The sequence below is a fragment of the Camelus bactrianus genome, chromosome 35 (genome assembly GCF_048773025.1).
Source record: "Camelus bactrianus isolate YW-2024 breed Bactrian camel chromosome 35, ASM4877302v1, whole genome shotgun sequence".
NCBI classification, from domain to species: domain Eukaryota; kingdom Metazoa; phylum Chordata; class Mammalia; order Artiodactyla; family Camelidae; genus Camelus; species Camelus bactrianus.
Genome location: NC_133573.1, coordinates 3,196,816 through 3,214,792, shown reverse-complemented (window position 1 = coordinate 3,214,792; position 17,977 = coordinate 3,196,816). Strand labels below are relative to the sequence as shown.

At 42.7% G+C, this 17,977-nt stretch overlaps 1 long non-coding RNA gene across 1 annotated transcript; it reads left to right on the top strand.

Moving 5' to 3' along the window:
* Window positions 1-3,587: 3,587 nt before the first annotated feature.
* On the top strand, window positions 3,588-17,215 carry LOC141576065 (uncharacterized). The gene is made up of 3 exons (XR_012504302.1): window positions 3,588-3,755; window positions 12,410-12,533; window positions 14,557-17,215. It is a non-coding gene; the product is annotated as an uncharacterized LOC141576065 (long non-coding RNA).
* Window positions 17,216-17,977: the final 762 nt, after the last annotated feature.

The window sequence follows — 17,977 nt, the reverse complement described above, 5'->3', positions numbered from 1 at the left end:
TGACATCGTCTGCTCTGGCATACAACCTCCTAGGTCATTCTGTCATGTTGACATTCAGGCCCAGTGTCCCATCTAGTCCTCTGTGGTGGGCTGCCCCACAATGGCTTCCTGATTTTTGCCTTCTGTTCCCACGCCCTTGTGTGATCCCCACACCCTCCCTTGGAGGGTGGATGGACTTTGGGACCAGGTTTTGACATGTAGACTGACTTGTGAAAATGTGCGTGAGTTCCACTCCTTCCCAGCTCCAGTGTTCCTTCTCTCTGTCTCTGTCTCTCAGTGCCTCTCTCTCTGTCTTGTTTCTCTCTGTTTCTCTGTCTCCCCCTTCTTCTCTGTGTTTCAGTCTGTCTGTCTCTTTTCCTGTATGTATGTGTGTATATATTTATGTGTATATGTGTGTATTTATGTGTGTGTATTGTTCGGGCCCAGGGCAGGTCACTTCTGAAAATCCCTTGATGACATATTGATTATTTTCAATTCATGTACTGAAGATAAATTATCTTTGAAAATTGTGCAAGCACTTTGATGGGATCTGCTCTAAGTATCAGCACTGCTAGGGAAAGGATGCACCTGCGGCACTTTGATTTATCCTGCTCCTTGTTCTGCCGGAGAGGAGCGTCCATTTGCTCTTCCCTCCAGGGGACCTCCTGGGGCCTCTGCCTGCTCACGTTGTCACCAGGGCTGGTTGTCACCGGGCTAAAGACCTGCCAGTGTGATGGTGGCCAATGCTGTCTCTGCAGTCTGTCCTGCCTGTGTCCTCACCTGAGAGGTCGAGCATCTCTGGCAGACACTGGCCACCTGCGCTGCCTCTCACTGGAACTGCCTGTTTGTGTTTTGTTTCTTTTCAGAACACTGGGCTTCAACAGGTTTTTGGACCATAGGGATGTGAAGATTTTCTCCAACCTTGGGTCATGAAGAACGCTTTTTCCAGGCTGTGGTTTGTCTTTCCAGCTGTCTTTCTTGGCCTTTGTTTTCTGCTTTTGTTTGGTTTTATTTTGCCAGAAGAGCTAAGCATCTCCCTTCTGCTTCTGGTTTCACACTTAGAACAGCTGTGCCTCCCCCGAGATTATGCACAGAGTTACCAAAAGGGCTTCATTTGGTACGTCTCATCTTTAATCCACCTGGATTTTCCTCTCAAAATACAAAAATGCTAATTAACGTTAAAACAAAGAAACAATAAATTCACCTGTCCCTACTTAAGATACGTGGGCAGACAAAAAAAAAAAAAAAAAGCCACCTTTTATATGATTTCATTGATAGGGAATCTCCAGGATAGGTAAAGACATAGAGAGAGAAAGGGCATTAGGGCTTCTTATTAGCTGGGGTAGGTAGTATGTGGGGTGTGCTTTGTATACAAGCTTTTACTTTGAGGAAGGAAATAGTCTGAAACCAGTGGTGTTGGTCTCACAGCATTGTGAATGCACTTAATGCTCCTTAAAATTGCACAATTTAAAATGGGAAAAGGCTAAATTTATTCTTATAAACTTAAAACAAAAATAGAATATACTATAATAGAAAAGAAAATATCTGACTCTATAGAAGATCTGTCCTTTTTGCTTTAACCCTGTGCCCTCTTTTCTAGGCTTAGTCTTACTAGCTCTGCACCTTTTGTAAAACAATGTTGCCTTTAGCCTGAAATATACAGGAGAGCCTGTTTTCAAGGCTCTGATCTTTAAGGATATTAACACTTTTGCACTTATATAAAGATAAGTTGCAGAATAGAAAATAACTTTTGTTTTTGTTAGAGGTTTTACAGAGGCACTATGACCTGGTCTACGTAGACAGCTGCAGACCAAGATAATGGCAGACTAATATCTTGGAGAACCATCTTCCCCAAGTCAGAATTCAGGTTCCTTTTCTACTAAAAAGGGTAGGGGCTGTGGTTGGTTGTTGCAAACTTCTTGGTGTAGGATTTCTTTGTTCTTGGAATCCTTTGCAGCTGTCCACGTGGGTCAGATCATGGTGTTCCTGTAAAACCTGCAAGAAAACTAACTTTTTCTATTCTGCATCTTGTTATCTTTATAGGAGTGCAAAAGTGTTAATATCCTTAAAGTTCAGAGTTTTGAGAATAGGCTCTCCTGTTTATTTCAGCCTAAAGGCAACATTGTTTTACAAAAGGTGCAGAGCTAGCAAGACTAAGCCTAGAAAACAGGGCAGAGGGTTAAAGGAAAAGGAACAGATCCAATACGGAGTCAGATTTGTTCTTTTCTATTACAGCCCCTTTTGGTGAGAGCTAAGAGGATGATTCCTGGGTGGGTCCTCCACTGTCCCAGGCTGGAGTTCAGGCAGGATCCCTGACAGATTCCCCATGACGTTGGACCTGATCTCCCGCAGAGAAAGTGACAATTATTGGATTAAAATTACCTGTCAAAATCCCTTCAATTGCCTGTAAACTATACCGCAGCAGGGGATGTCTCATTGGCCAGTCAACTGCCAGTCTCCCCTGATGCAAGGGACCGGCGTTGCGGTGGGCTCCATGGTGGCCTGGCCAGTGCACCTTCCTACTTTGCTCTCCAGCCTTGGCTTCCTAACTTTGACGCTTTAAAATCTGCCGTCTCTCTTCCCTCTGGCCTGGTGTGAATGAACAAGACCCCTGCACCCACCTGGGCTGAGGCCAGGCCACGCACACAGCCCCATGCACACAGCCCACCATCTGCTGTCTACCCCTGGGCTCAAGTGCACCCTCTGAACTCCCCCACCCCAAAGGTCCGTGTGCCCAGTGCCTCCAACCTAGGGGTCCAGACCACCATCAGGACCATAAACACCCAAGGCCCACAGGCCAGTGGCTGGCAGCCTGGGATCACCCTGACCCATCGGGTCAGTTGAGGAACAGGGTGCGGGGATCAGGGTGCCAGGGCAGGAATTGGAACCGCCTTCAGCCCAGCCTGCCTCGCCCTGTAGCCTCAGACATTAAATATGAAGGTGCACAATAGGCTGGATCCCCCACTGGTGGCAGTAGTCATCATTACTGGAGGCCGGATTTCCCCACCCCAACCACAGGGTGAGGGGTGAGGGAGTCAGCTCAGGGTAGGGGTGCACTCAGAGTGAAGGGGATCCCATGGTGAGGGGGTACAGGTTGAGGAGTATGGGGCCCGCTCAGAGTGGAACTGACCTGGCTGAGAGGGGAGGGGGACAATTTCAGGATGTTGGGGATCCTGTGCTGAGGCATGAGGGGTAACCTTGTGGGTGTAGGGGCCATAGGTTAGGACCTAGCAGGACGGAGTGTCAGGGCAGGGACCTCGGTGTGAGGAGAAGGAGCCCTGTCTTTAAGGTCTGGTGGGAGACTGGGCCTGGCCAGGGGTGGGAGGGTAGTAACAGGGAGGGGAAGGTGAGCAGGGGAATTGGGGCTGGCAGGGTGTGGCCTGGCCCAAGGCAGTCGTGGTTCTAGTTCAGTGCCAGGACCCAGTCGGTGGTGGGGTGAACGCTCTGGGGATGGAGACCCGGCGGGATGAGCAGGAGGGGCCCCACATGGCTCCTCCCGGCCCCAGTGACCAGAGCCGGTAAAGCAGGAGACCCACCCGGGCAATTTGCGCTGCAGGCGGGAGGAGGAGGGGCGCGCACGCGCAGACGGACAGACGCGCGGACGCCGGAACCCGCCCAGAACGCGGGGAAGGTTTAGGGAGACGGTTGCTCCTGGACCAGCTCCTGGAAGAGGAACACGGCCTGGGGTCAGGGCCGCCGCTTGACCGCGGCTCGGCTGCCGCTGCCGGGCAGTCAAGGGGGCGCTGGTGGGGGCGCGCTGCTCGGGGAGCCGGCAGGTGACGCCTGGGCTGTGGGGCTGGGGAGGCGCACAGGGAGGGATGCGGAGGTGAGGTCCCGGCCGCGCTTCCCGTTAGAACCCTGAGGCGGGTCCCAGCCGCCGCTGTGGTTAGTGGTAACCCCGCTATTAGTAGTTCCTGAACCCCGAGTTTTTGCAGCCGCTTATACCCGGGTTTAGGAGAGCAGGTACAGCCCCGGGAGGTGGGAGGGCGCCGGACGGCTCCGGAGCATCTCAGACTGCCCCTCAGACCATGAACTGCTCCCGGGAGGCGGGTGCGGTGCGGTCACGGGGCCTCGGATGGAATGGGGGCTGCCCCATGAAAGCCCCTGGATTTGCTCCCATCTTCCACGCGGCCTGACCTCGGTGGAGGCCTCTAAAGCCCCAGGTTCGTGGGACTCAGGTTACAGGTCAGGCTGCTCCTGGGAGGTGGGCGCGGTGCGATCAGTGTGCTGGGATGGCTGCAGCAGCAGCGGGAAACGGTCGCAACCCCCGCGCTCTCACAAGGCAGCCCCAATACTGCCATCGCAGCCGCCGCCATTCCATGACAGCACAGCATATAAAAATAGATTTTATATATAAATCTCAAACTTCCAAATTTATCCCTTCCCATCCCCTTTCCCTGGTAACCTTAAGATTGTTTACTAAGTCTGCAAGTCTGTTTCTGTTTTGTAGATGAGTTCACAGTGTTTTTCTCTCTTGTTTTAGATTGCACATATGATTGGTGTCATTTGGTATTTTTCTGTTTCTGGCTGATTTCACTTAAAATGACGATCTCTAGCTCCATCCATGTTGCTGCAAATGGTTTTATTTTGTCCTTTTCATGGTAGAGTAGTATTCCAGTGTATAAATATACCACAACTTCTTTATCCAGTCATCTGTTGCTACATTTAGCTTGCCTCCATGTCTCGGCTATTGTATACAGTGGTGCTATGAATACTGGGGTGCAGGTATCTTTTCACATTGGCGTTCTGTCCAGTTATATACCCAGAAGTGGGATTGCTGGGTCATAGGGTAAGTCTACTTTTAGTTTTTTGAGGGATTTCCATGCTTTCCATAATGACTACACCAAACTGGATTCCCACCAGCAGTGTAAGAGGGTTCCCTTCCCTCTACAGCCTCTCTAGCATTTATCATTCATGAACTTCTGAGTGATGGCCATTCTGACTGGTGTGAGCTGATACCTCATTGCAGTTTTGATTTGCATTTCTCTGTTTAGTAGTGATATTGAGCATTTTTTCATGTGCCTATTGGCCATTTGTGTCTTCATTGAAGAAATGCTTGTTTAGGTCTTCTGCCTATTTTTGGATTGAGTTGTTTGTTTTTTGTTATTAAGTTGTATGAACTGTTTATATATTCTGAAAATTGAGCCTTTGTTAGTCGTATAATTTGCAAATATTTTCTCCCATTCGTAGGTTGTTGTTTTGTTTTACTTATGGTTGCCTTTGCTGTGAAGAAACTTATGAGTTTAATTACACCCCATTTGTTTATTTTTTCCTCTTATTTCCATTGCCTGGGTAGATTGCCCTAGGAGAATGTTGCTAAGATTTATGTCAGATAATGATTTGCCTATGTTTTCTTTTAGGAGATTTATCATGTCTTGTCCATCTGCATCTTAAGCCTGTACTCTAGATCTGTGCTTCAGTTTTGAATTTTGAGCTTCTTAGAGAACACCTACTCTTAGGTCATATGTCAGATTCAACATGTCTAAAGCTGATTTCATAATCTTTTTTCTTGCAGCGTCTCCACTTATTCAGTGGGATAATCATTCTTCCGGTCTTGAATACCCAAAGGCTTGGAATGGTCTTTGATTTATCTTTCTCTCACCACCCTCCACATTTTGTCGGCTTCTTGAACTGTATGTGTTTGGTTTCAAGTGTCTATTCTGATTGCTGATACTCTGATGAAGAGCTTTCATCCCTGATACATGAATTTTTCCTTCTGTTGAATTCTTGGATATTCTCTCCCCCCCTTTCAGTCAACCTACAGTTTTGACCCTCCAACATCTAGAGTCAAGTCAAAGACTTACCACAACCAGATCTCAGACAGGTAGTCTCGACCCTCCATCATTTTGGCCTTACCTTATATGTTCCAGTCATTATGTGACTTAGCCTCCTAGGGTAACCTGTGCCTTATTAAAAACCAGGAGTCACCAGCCTTTTCCTATCCAGTCCTCAGTTAAAACAGCTTAGAATTGCCCTGAGAACTAGTTGGAGCCCCATCCCCTTCATAGAGCCTTCCCTATTTACTCCAAGTACTTCTAGCTCCTCTTTGTATTCCTGCAGTGTTTATGATGGGTAGCCTGTAAACTTGGCTTTGAGTGCTGACTTGGTACCATTCCAGGGTGGTTTCCAATGTGTCTCCTCACTTAGCTCGTAACTGGAGAAGACTCCCTTGTTCAGCCTCCTTTTTACCCCTCACCCTGCTTAGCATCGGGCAATAGCAGACATCCAGGCAGTGCTTACCTACTTTATTTATTCACAGGGGTGGTGGTGTGGATTATAGATAATAACAATTAATTCAGTCTTGCAATTAAAAAAGAAAGCTAAGAAAATCCATAAAACTTTAACTCCATGTTCCGTGTAGTGCTTTACCTCAACAGTTTTCTTAACTCTGTGTTTACATTCACATAGTGTTCAGTGCTTGTACAGTTCCCTGAGGCAAGCAGGTGAGATGTCACTATGTTTGACTTTAATGTTACATTTCATATTGGATATATTTGCACAATGACAAAACTTTCTTTTATAAGTAAAAAGCCGGAAGCCCAGAGAGACTAAGAGACTAGCCCAGGGTCACCTGGTTAGTGTTGGGCACAAGCCAGGACCGCGGTTCACATCTTCCAGCTGATCCTCTTCCAATGCCTCTTCATTCCAGTGCTGGGAAATGTAGCCCCATCAGCCAAGCGGCCAAGTCACATTGCTGCCCCTTTACCTGCCAGTGATGGGAGTGCTACAAAAAGTGGCAAAGGAAAGGTCAGAAATAGGAGTAATAAAAGACATGGAAGTCCTGGAAATGGATCCTCAGCCTCCTCCTCCCTATTTGAGCGCCTCACAAGTGTCCCACTCTGACACTGTTGTTCATTATTTATAACACAGTCTTTAAAATCAGACTGATATTTTATAGGACATGCTTTTACCCTGGTCCCTTTCCTGCTAGTAGTCACCGTCATGGGCAGAAAGTGCCTGACTGTGCTCTGTTTGTCACGTAGGTGGGAGGGAAAGTGGGAGAGGGAGCGGGTTGAAGTGAAGCCGAGTTTTTACAGCTCTGTTGTTCTAGGACCAGAGCAGTTCCACTCTTGCTTTCATCACCTCTCCACCTCCGAGCCCCAGCCACCCCCTCCTGCCTGCTTCCCCACACGCCATGTCCTGGGGGAGGACAGGGTGGTGGGCAATGACCCCTCTGCCGTCCACTCTGGGAGGTGCAGGAGTCTGCTTTAACTTTTCAGCTGTTTTGGTAATTGGGCTTTTCCAGCTTTTCTAGACATCTCCTTTCCAGCTCTGAGAAACTGGAGATGTAACTTGACCATACATGGACTCTACTAATGTGTTCAGTGGCATTAATGTGATGTTGTCTGTAAGGTGTTCTGTGACTGGATAGGAGGTTTTTTATCTCACAGGTTGCTTCACATCCAATTCTAAAGGCCTACAGGATGCAGGTGTAATTCAAGTTCTTACATGTCTGTAAGGCAGACATGAACATTATTTGATAATATGACCATATGTTCATAGATTACGGTTAGTCTGCCGGCTCTGTATCTAATAAAAGTTTAAATTCCAAACGCTTGAATAAAATTTGTGGAACATGTCTTTTTGCCTCTAACTAGTTACAAAAACTAAAATCACAACTCTACCACAAGTCAGTGTTTCCCAGTAGAGAAAGCCCTCTACTTTTACAACCTCTAAGTAATGAGGTGGTTCTTTGGGTGAGATGAGGGATGCCAGAGTATTTTTTTGGGAAACTAGAGTGGCATGACAAGTATTCTGGTACTGGTTACAGTACAATCTCTACTTCCTATATCCTGGACTGATTACAGAGGCAATGTTAGTGCAGTAACCAGCTCCTGAATGCAAGTGTAGCTAGGAAGACAACAGAGAAAATAGAAGGGATATAAACTAATGGAGGGAATTCAGAGCAGTGCAAATGGTGACTTTGACACCACCAGCTGCTGCCGTGAACTTGGCAGGAATTTGTGAGAAGTGGTGGGTATTATTGCAAGCAGGAGAGTCCTTCAGCTTTTGGGGTGAACAGGAAAAGGGGAGAGCAGATATGGTGGCCACCCTGGGGCTGAGTGTTTGTGTCCTGAATGTGAAAATGTCTGGTCCCCTGTTCAATTTTGCAGCCACAACTTCACATGACTCAGGGCATTATTTCCACCAGAAAACCATAAAAATATAAACAACCTCTGTTTCCCAAAGTGTTTGTTCTCGATCTGAGATGATTGTCCTGTGGTGGGAGGTAAGTGGGCGATGGGGCCTATTACATCACCCCCTTTCACTTAAAGTCTACCTCGCTGCTTTTCACCCTACTCCTAGAGGTGCTGTCATTCTGTTACACCTAGGCCTGTAAGACGGGTTTGCCTGAATCCTCACGTGAATAGAGATGGTTATGTGCAGTTTTAAAAAATTGCTTGGGTCATGTGGTCCTTTGTTCCCTCCATTGGAAATCACTATTCCAGAGCAAATAGTATGCATCTATAAAAACTATATTGTTTGTAAGATGTCTTCAGAAGTTTTGCAGTAGGCTTAAATATTTGCTTGGTGATGGCATCTTGATTGTTTGGAGGAGGCAACCCTCACTAGGGGCTTTATTTGCTTCCTGTCTGAGAGTTCCTTTACTGGCAGTAGAGTGTTCGTAGGCAGAGTTAGAAAGTTACCTGGTCTGAGAAGCCGAATTTGCCGGCACCTGGGAATTGGCAGAAGAGTCAGTTATGGAAGGAAGGCTTTAGGATTATCTGGTAGCAGAGTTCTGGGATCCTAACCCTGGGAAACCTCAGCTTTTGTAGAGTATGTTCTGTAACAAAAGGCTATTGGATAATTTTAACACTTGTTATGGGATGTAGAGTTGGGGAAAGACTTAAAAGTGAAAGAACCTTAAAAGAGAATTTCCAAATATTTTAAAGAAGACAGTTCTCAGAATGAGAGCTTTTCTAGAAAAGACTAGTTCTTCACTTCACAGAGGAAGTAGGCAGCAGGTGCAACTGCACTTACGGTAACTTAAAAGGTGAACCTCACCCTCCCACTTAGCTGTGTTCTGGTGTACGTTCATCTCCCACATCTGTAGTTTTAGACATGACGTGTCATTTTCTGGTACTCCATTGTGCTTCTGAGCGAGAGACTGACACAAAGTCACATAGCGATTGAAAAATTGCGCAAAGGACTTTATGGTTAAAAATGTAGACCTGTGGCAGGGTGCCGCATTTGCAAGTGACTTTCGGTATAGAGAACACTTAAAAGAATGCAGTGTTATTTCTGTTTTTTTTATTCCTTTAAGCCTTTGAATAGGTTTTCTTTGCAGAATTTCTGGAGTACATCAGAACAAGCAGGAACTAAAAATAGCTTTAAGAAAGCACCAGTATAGACGTTGCTTATAGTATGGTATCTGTCTTAAAGTTAATTCTTTAAAGCAGGAAGTTGTAACTCTCAATTTTTTAAGCAAATATAAACATTCTTGACTCTTAATGACACACTTTGTGGGGTGAAGCTGCTTTTGCTTCCATTCTGAGTTTTGAATGGCCTTCTATGATATTTCTACCAGTCCTCAATATTTTATTTTCCCTCTGTTGTGAACTTGTTATTAAACTTGAAGCAGATATAAATACCATTAACTTGCTACATATGTAGATATTCAAATATCATTAACTTGCTACATATGTAGATATTCAATGTTACATAGTCAGAAATTTGTGTACATCACACGTATCTACATAATTCCCCCCTTTCCAACTGTGTTCCTGATGAAAGGATGGTGGGAAATGGCATTATGGGGATATGTCTTACAGTACACAGTGTTTCCCCTGTTCCCTCTACCAGATCTGGATGTTCTTTCATCTTTCGGCTTCTAGATTTACTAGCTCTTTTTCTTAAGCCAGGTGTAAATCATCCCTCTGCGCATACACACATGGGTACACACACACACACACACACACACATTCTGCCGTAGGGAGTAGCGTGCACCATCCCATTCTCCCACTCCAGCTCTGATCCCACCCACTGGAGGCAGTGTCTTGCACGAATTCATTTGTAAGTTCCTTTTTAAAACTCGAGTGGTCGGGAAATAGGACTGATATCCACACCTAGTAGGCTGGCCCTCAAGGACAACTTCTATGGTTAATGCCAGGTTATCTTAATGTTTGAGTACCTGGGTTTCATGTCTTCCTGTACCACCTGTGTGACCCATGATTCCCACATTTCTGTCTCCCGCTAGACTTTTTCTCTCCAACGCTGGACTCTTACAATCTTCTGCTGATTTGATATCTTCACTTGGAACTCTGATATCTTAAAACCAACATGTGTAAAAACTGAGCCCTTGGTCCTCCTACCCCCCAAACTGGTTCTTTCTGCAGCCTCCCCCATTCAGTTAGTGGAAACTTAATCCTTCCAGCTGCTTGGGTCAAAAAATTTGGAGTTATTCTGAATTTCAGTGACATACCACATGAATTCTGTCAATAGATCTGGTTTAACACTGCCTTTAAAACATATCCAGAACCCAGCCACTTCTCACCATGGCTCCTGCCTCCACTGCTGCTTCCCTGCCCTGAGCCACTGTCCTCTCCTCCTGCACAGCCCTTCACAGTGGCTTCCCTCCTTTCATCTCTGACCCGTTTCGACTATTCTCACCCGGCAGTCAAATGAGCCTTGAAAACCTAAGTTAGATTGTGTCGTCCTTCTGCAGTGCCTCCGCATTTCACTCCGGGTAAAAGCCACAGTCCTTACAAAGTCCTCCAAGGCCGCACAGGATCTGCACTGACCCTTCTCCGCAGCTCCAGCCGTGCCCCCATTCTGGAACATGCGAGGTGCACGCTGGCCTTGGTGATGGTTATTCCGTCCACCTGGGACTTCTCACGTCCTAGTCCTAGTTCTAACCTCAGTCCTCAGTGTGGCCTGCTCTGGTATTTAATACAACATCACCCTCATCCCGTACCCTCAACTCTCTTTACCTTTCCCTGTTTTCATTTTTCCATGGTTCCTCTTTCCTAACATGCCACCTCCTCTGCTGCTCTGTTGTGTGAATTGTCATATCCACCCCCCGCCCCAGCTAGACTCCAACCAAGCTCCGTGAGGACAGGACTTTTGTTTTGTTTATTGATCTATTCCAAGTGCCTAGACTAGTCCTGCGTACATAGTAGGCAGTCAAAAATTATTTGCTGATTAAATTAAAAGACTATTTTAAAAATGAATCATCCTTTCAGGAACGGGTGAGGAAAGGAAGCTGTATGAAGGAAAATGGTGCAGTAAATAACGATATTTGCCTGTTGTTCTTTGTGTGATATATATATGTGTTTTAGGCTTAATTTGGTATCCCAGTTTCTTAATTTAATAGCTGTATTAAGGTGTAATTTACAGGCGATAAAATTCACAAATTGTAATTGTACAAGTCAGCCATTTTAGCTATTTCTAGAGTTGTGCAACTGTGTCCTCAAAATGTCCCCTTGTGTCCGTCCATATGCAGTTCGCCCTCCCCTCAGTGGCACCCTGATTTTATTTGTTTTTGTTTTTTTGGCAATCACATCTCAAAAGAATAATTTACACAGCAGTACTAATATATCTTTGCACTTTTAGAAATGACACACTTAAACATGAAATCAGTGGTCATTGCTGAATGTAGGTAGCAGTATCAGACATCAGTGAGAAGAATGGACTTGAGTGTGAGACTGGCTGCAGTCTTACCCAGCTCCACCATTTACCAAGTTCCCCAAATTAATTTCTGCCTCAAGCTCTTTATCTGTTATATGGGTGTAATAATAGCAGCTTACAGAGTTGTTGTGAGGATTAAGCAAACAGGGAAACAAAATTTAGTACAGTGGCCAGCTTATGTTATTACCTAAAAAATAGCCTTGCAGGTAGAGAGCAAATTTCAAATCAGTTTCTAAAGTATGTGTAAAATATGACCCAGTTCCTGCCTGGTTTGTAAACACGTATGCCTACTGCAGAATGTAAAAGCAGGCTAATTTCCAACAGAAAAGATCATTTATCAGCATTTCTTTCAAAGGTAGTTGCAAAATCATTTTTACTAAATTTTCTGTGCCCAACTCTGACAGAGCTTTGACACCAGGGAGGTAATTATCTACTTTTTTGTTAAAATCATGCTGACCATCAGAAAGTGTTCTGAATTATATTTTAGTCTTTATGTTGGGAAATACTGTGAGATTTCTCCTAAATTAATGGCGGGAGGGTCATCCATTGTAGCCCTTGTAGCCTGATAAGCCTGCACTAAATTATCTTTTTTTAAATTTTAATTAAAATAATTAGTTAATGTTTTGCAGGAGGGTGGTAATTAAGTTATTTATTTATTTTAGTTTTAGAAGAAGTACTGGGGATTGAACCTAGGCCCTTGTGCATGCTAAGAATATGATCTTTCACTTGAGCTATACCCTCCCCCCTAAATTATCTTTAATAAAGTATTTTTCTCTGTTTTGTTATTTTCTTTTATGTACAGATGCACAAAGCAGGGTCATCTGAAGCCTCTCAATTCCAAAGATGATAATAGTGAAAAGCTGTGAAGTGACAGTGAATCCTTGGCATATGAAGAAAGATTGTAAATTCCTGAATGAATTAAGAAGGTATTGTTACATTAACATACATGTAACCATGGCTCTCTTACCATTATTTTTCACTTTATAATGAAGATACTCCCCACCCGTCAAGGTTGCTTTGTTTGATATAGGGAATATCTAAAGCCTTTTCTGCAAGTTTTTTAAATAAGTTAAGAGCAGGTAATTTATCAGAAGTGGGAATGGTGTAATCTGCTCTGTCTAGTATGGTAGCCACCAGCCACATGTGGCTATTGTGAATTGAGATGTTCTATAAGTGGAAAATACATAATAGATTTTCAAGACTTCGTACAACAAAAATAATGTAAAATATTTATTAATAAGTTTTAAAAGTGTTAATCACACTTTTGAAATGATAGTATATTGGATATCTTGGGATAAATATTATAACGAATTAATTTCACTTGTTTTTTATTTTCTAAATGGGATTACTGAAAATTGTGACTTGCACTATGTTTCTATTGACAGTGCTGGCTTCTAACTTACTGCAAATAATATGAAAAGAAAACTTTGGTTAAAAATTTTGTAATTGAGTAGTTGATTTACATCATATTAGTTTCAGGTGTACAACACAGAGGCTCAACATTTTTATAGATTATATTCCATTTAAAGTCACCATTAAATAATGGCTATATTTCTCTGTGCTGTATGATACAGCCATGTAACCTATCCATTTTATACGTAGTACTTTTTACCTCTCAATCCCCTAACCCCTTCCTGCATCCCCTCTCCTCCTTCTCCCCGTTGGTAACCACCAGTCTGTTCTGTGTACCTGTGAGTCTATTTCTGTTTTATTATAGTCATTAATTTGTTTTATTTTTTAGATATACATATAAGTTAATACGTAGAATATTTGTTTTTCTTTCTCTGACTTATTTCATTTAGCATAATACACTGTAGGTCTATCCATGTTATTGCAAATGGCTTTATTTTATTTTTTATGGCTGAGCAGTATTCCATTGTGTGTGTGTGTGCATGTGTATATATGTGTGTGTATATATATATGTATACATATATACATATATATATAATATACCACACCTTCTTTATCCAGTCATCTGTCAGTGAACATTTGGGTTGTTTCAGTGTCTTGGCTATTGTAAATAGGTCTGCTGTGAACATTGGGGTGCATGTGTCTTTTTGAATTATACTTTTCTCCAGACATATACCCATGAATGGGATTGCTGGATCACACAGAAGTCTATTTTTAGTTTTTTAAGGAACCTCTATACTGTCCCCCATAGTGGCTGCACCAACTTACACTCCCACCAACCGAGTAGGAGGGTTCCTTTTTCTCTTAAAAGGTCAAAAATTCTCTACATTTATATGCTTTCCTTACAATTTAGGACACAATTTGGCAAAAGCCAGGTAGAATTTAATAGCAGTAAATACAGTATTTTTTTAAATGGCCATGCATTATGGATAGATATGTTATTGATGAGTTGGTTCCCTATTTTTGTAGATGCAGAAGTTTTTATAGCTTCACAGACATTTCAGTCTTGCAGAGAAAAAAATTTCTTTGCATTTTGCTGAACTTGTCCGGGTGGCTCTGTCGAATTTGGTCCAGGCCTGCAGAGGTGAATACACATCCAAACCTGAACGATTTGAATGTCTGCAAGATTTTAAAAGTCTAGAATGTCAGCCCTGGACTATAACTCTGGTAAATGACATCAGTGAGTGGACTCAAGAAAACTCCACTTGCGTGCAAAACCTTTCATAAGCCAAAAAAGGCTTTGAAATTGTGGCAAAGCCAGAGAGTTTTGTGTGCCACATATGGCCACAAACCCATGGGGACAACCACAGGCCTTCTGGAGTGCCAAGGGAATTCCATGTGAGGAGTCCAGCACTCACAGGAATCCAACAAGTCCCTGCCAGCCAGAGCACCTTCATTGCTACTGTGCTGTTTTAAGCAAATGTCTTTTCATCAGGTTCAAATTGGTTTGTTGTTATTTTTTGGCATAAAAAAAATCAAACAACTTCTTGTTCCCTTGGTAAAAGTAAAAGCCTAACATTTTCTGATTTCTTTTGACAGAGAAAACATGAGCCTATGAATCGAACCTCATCTGTGATGGTCTGCAGCTGGGAGCAACCAGATCAGTGTCAGTCCCTTTGCAGCCATTGGCTGGAGCCTGCATGTTACCTGGAATGATATTTGAAACAGGTCACTCTAGCCGTTCATTCGCTGTGGGCTGGGAGGCGAGTCAGTCAGAATCTGCATTATGGAATATATGTTTCGGATCCAAAGCTAGGAGATCTTTTTTAATAGCCAGAGAATGTAGTCATAAATATATCTATTAATGTATTTATGCAAGAAAATTTTTAAGGATTTTTTTATTATAAAAATTTACCCCCCAAATTTGAAAATGAAAGAACAGTGGAATTAAAAATCATCTGTACCTTAATTATACATAAAGAATCTTAAAATCCTTGTAAACATTTTTTTTTTGTTCAAATGTAGATATTTTTCCCTTCCAAAGAGGAAAATTATTATTTCACATTTTTTTTGCTTTTTCCTTTTATTATATATTCCATATCAATAAATATAATTCTTTTAAATCCCTTTTAATGGCTGTTTAACACTATATTGAACAGATATGTAAGTAGTCCTAGGTTTCAGAAATTTAAAAAATTGTCATTACAATACCACTGCAAAGAATATTTTGGTGTTTCTAATTTTAGTTACTAATTTGGACTAAAAATTAACAAGTTTGCTTTTCTTCATCTAAAACATTGGTTATTTTATGAATGAACTGTAAGGATTTTAAACAAAAAATTAACTTTAAGGCAAAAATGTATGATGGTTTGCAAATCTATTTTTATTATATCTTCACTTTTACCAGTGTCATATGTGTGTGTGTTTGCATAAGTGCTTTAACTACCAGCAACATAAGAAAAATCTGTGTACTGAAAATCTGAAAATAGTTAGTTTCCTGGTTTGTGTTCTCATTCTCCCAATATAGGTTTTGGATAACAAGCTTGTATTTGCAAAAGTACACACCCTGTGGGAGGTGCTCTGTACATACTCTGAGATAATGCACATAAAATTGCCTCTGAAGCCCAATGATCTGAAAACCCGGTCCTCAGCCTGTGATAGTTTCAGCTGTTTTATGAAAGTCCTCCAAGTGGGTGAAATTATCATCAAGCCGGAGCAAGAGTTTTTCATTGCCCTATTTGAGAAGAGCTGCGTGAATGACTTTTACATTCAGGATAGAGATACATTCTTCAATCCAGCCACTAGAAGCCACGTTGTAAGTCTAAACCGAGTTTAGCTGCTGACTTGGTGGTGACTTAGAACCTGCTGTTGAATTATCAGTGATTTGGTTTGGTTTGGTTTGGTTTGGTTTGGTTTGGTTTTTAAAAGCTGCCCATAAAAAGGAAAAAAGAGAAAGAAAAGAAATATGCCTACAGATTCCTGTTAGGATAGTAAACAGTGGCTGGTTAGTTACCCTGTATAAACCACACACTCTCTTAGAATATTTTTAGGTTTACTTCATCCTTTCTCAGATCAAGTATCAAGTAAGGGAGAGTGTTAAAAAAAATTAGGGATTAACAGGCTTGTGAGCTCCGGGATCTGCAAGGCAGCTTTCCCTCCCCATGGTGTAAGTCAAATGGCAGAAATGAAATAAAGCACCTCATGTATACTCCGGTGTTAACAGGAAAAGGCTAATCTTCTTGACCTTGTTTCTTCCTGGGTAAAATGAAGATAATATGTCAGGAGATGACAAGATAATTTAGGGCAGGAATCATGTTTTCTTGTTCACTGCTGAATCCCAGGCACCGGGAATGCTGAGTTTAACAAGTGAGTGAATGAATGAACTGTAGTTCCCCCAGAGTTATCATGTGGAGCAGTGCAGATTAGCAGCTAAGAACATAGACTCGAGAGGGGAGGGTAGAGCTCAAGTGATGGGGTGCATGCTTAGCACGCATAAGGTCCTGGGTTCAGCCCCCAACACCTCCTCTAAAATAGACAGATAACCCTAATTACCTCCCCACCACCCACCAGAATTACCTTATTATCTTCCCGTCACACACACAAAAAAAAAAAAAAAAAAAAAAGAGAAGTGGCCAAGAGCGTAGACTCAGGCTGGAACACCTGTGCCGGTTTCTCGCTGTCGACCTTGTAAAAGTCATTTAGCCTCTGTGTTTATCAAGTTCCTCATCAATAAAATGGGGATAATAATAGTACCCACCTCGTAGAGTTGCTATGGGGATCAATGAATCTGTGTCAATGTTAGAACAGCCCTGGCTAATAGTAAGTACTACGCATCTGTCATCTCTTTTCATAATTACTGACAGATGTTATTATCGACCAAAGAAGTATTAGTTCTTTGTAAGGGCAATGTATGTTAGACCATTTCATTTATCATTTTCTGTAATTCAGGCTTTTTCCCTCTGAAATACCATCTTCTGTCTGTGCACTAGAAAGCCACAGGGCTTTCCAAATTTCATCTGTCTGGGTTCTTGTCATGATGGCAATACTGCAGAGTGTTGACATTTTTTAGGGACTCCGTCTGAGTTGACAGTAACCCTTCAAATTCAGGAGCATTTCTCTGATAACATCTCGCATGAAATGAAGTTTTTAAAATGTAACTGCTTCAGATGCTTAAAGATGCAATAAATGCAAGGATGTTATATCTAAGCTCTTTAAATAAATCCTGTCATTGAAATAAAGGAAATACTATATTATAACACTCTATGACTTTGCTATCCATTTATCTGACTCTCTAAGTCCAAAGAAAGCAAAGACTGAGATTGATCATTAATACTGTGTGGTACACGTATTTGTGGATGAAGACAATACTGAAATGCACTGTTTAAGATGTTAAAATGGACACTAAACAGCTGCTTGATGCACATACATGAACAGAACAGGGAGCTGGGTGCAGGGAGCAGACACTGAGCTTCCTGGATCAGAGACCCAGCATAGCAGTCCAGCCCAGCAGTCCACGTGTTTTATATTTATGTCCCGGCAAAATTAGTGAGAGTCTGAAATGAACTTTGGGGACACTTGCAAACAGCTGTCATGATTACTAATGTGGGACACCAGGATTCTACAGTGTTTAGTTGGCATCTGCGCACAAACAGTTCTTTTCCACTAAAGCCTCTTGTAACTGCTGGTCCCACATCCAGGCTGAGGAATCATCTCATGTGGTGTTTGAGGGGGAGGTAAGTGGAGTCAGGACCCATGTTAAGGCTGGGTGGGTAATAATCTGGCTCTAGTACAGGAGAAAGGAAAGTAGATCAGATGGGAAGGAGAATGACTGGATTTAAATTTTGTTTCTGGAGTAAGCTAAATATATACCATCATGTCAAGTTTTTTTGTTGTTTATATTCCATGTGCTGTCACTGAATAACTACTGAATTGTGGGGACAAAAAAGCCTGGGTTTTAGAATTGACCCTGCCCCTAACCTGCCAGAGTCCAGGTTCCTCTGGATGTCCAAGGAGGGGGCTG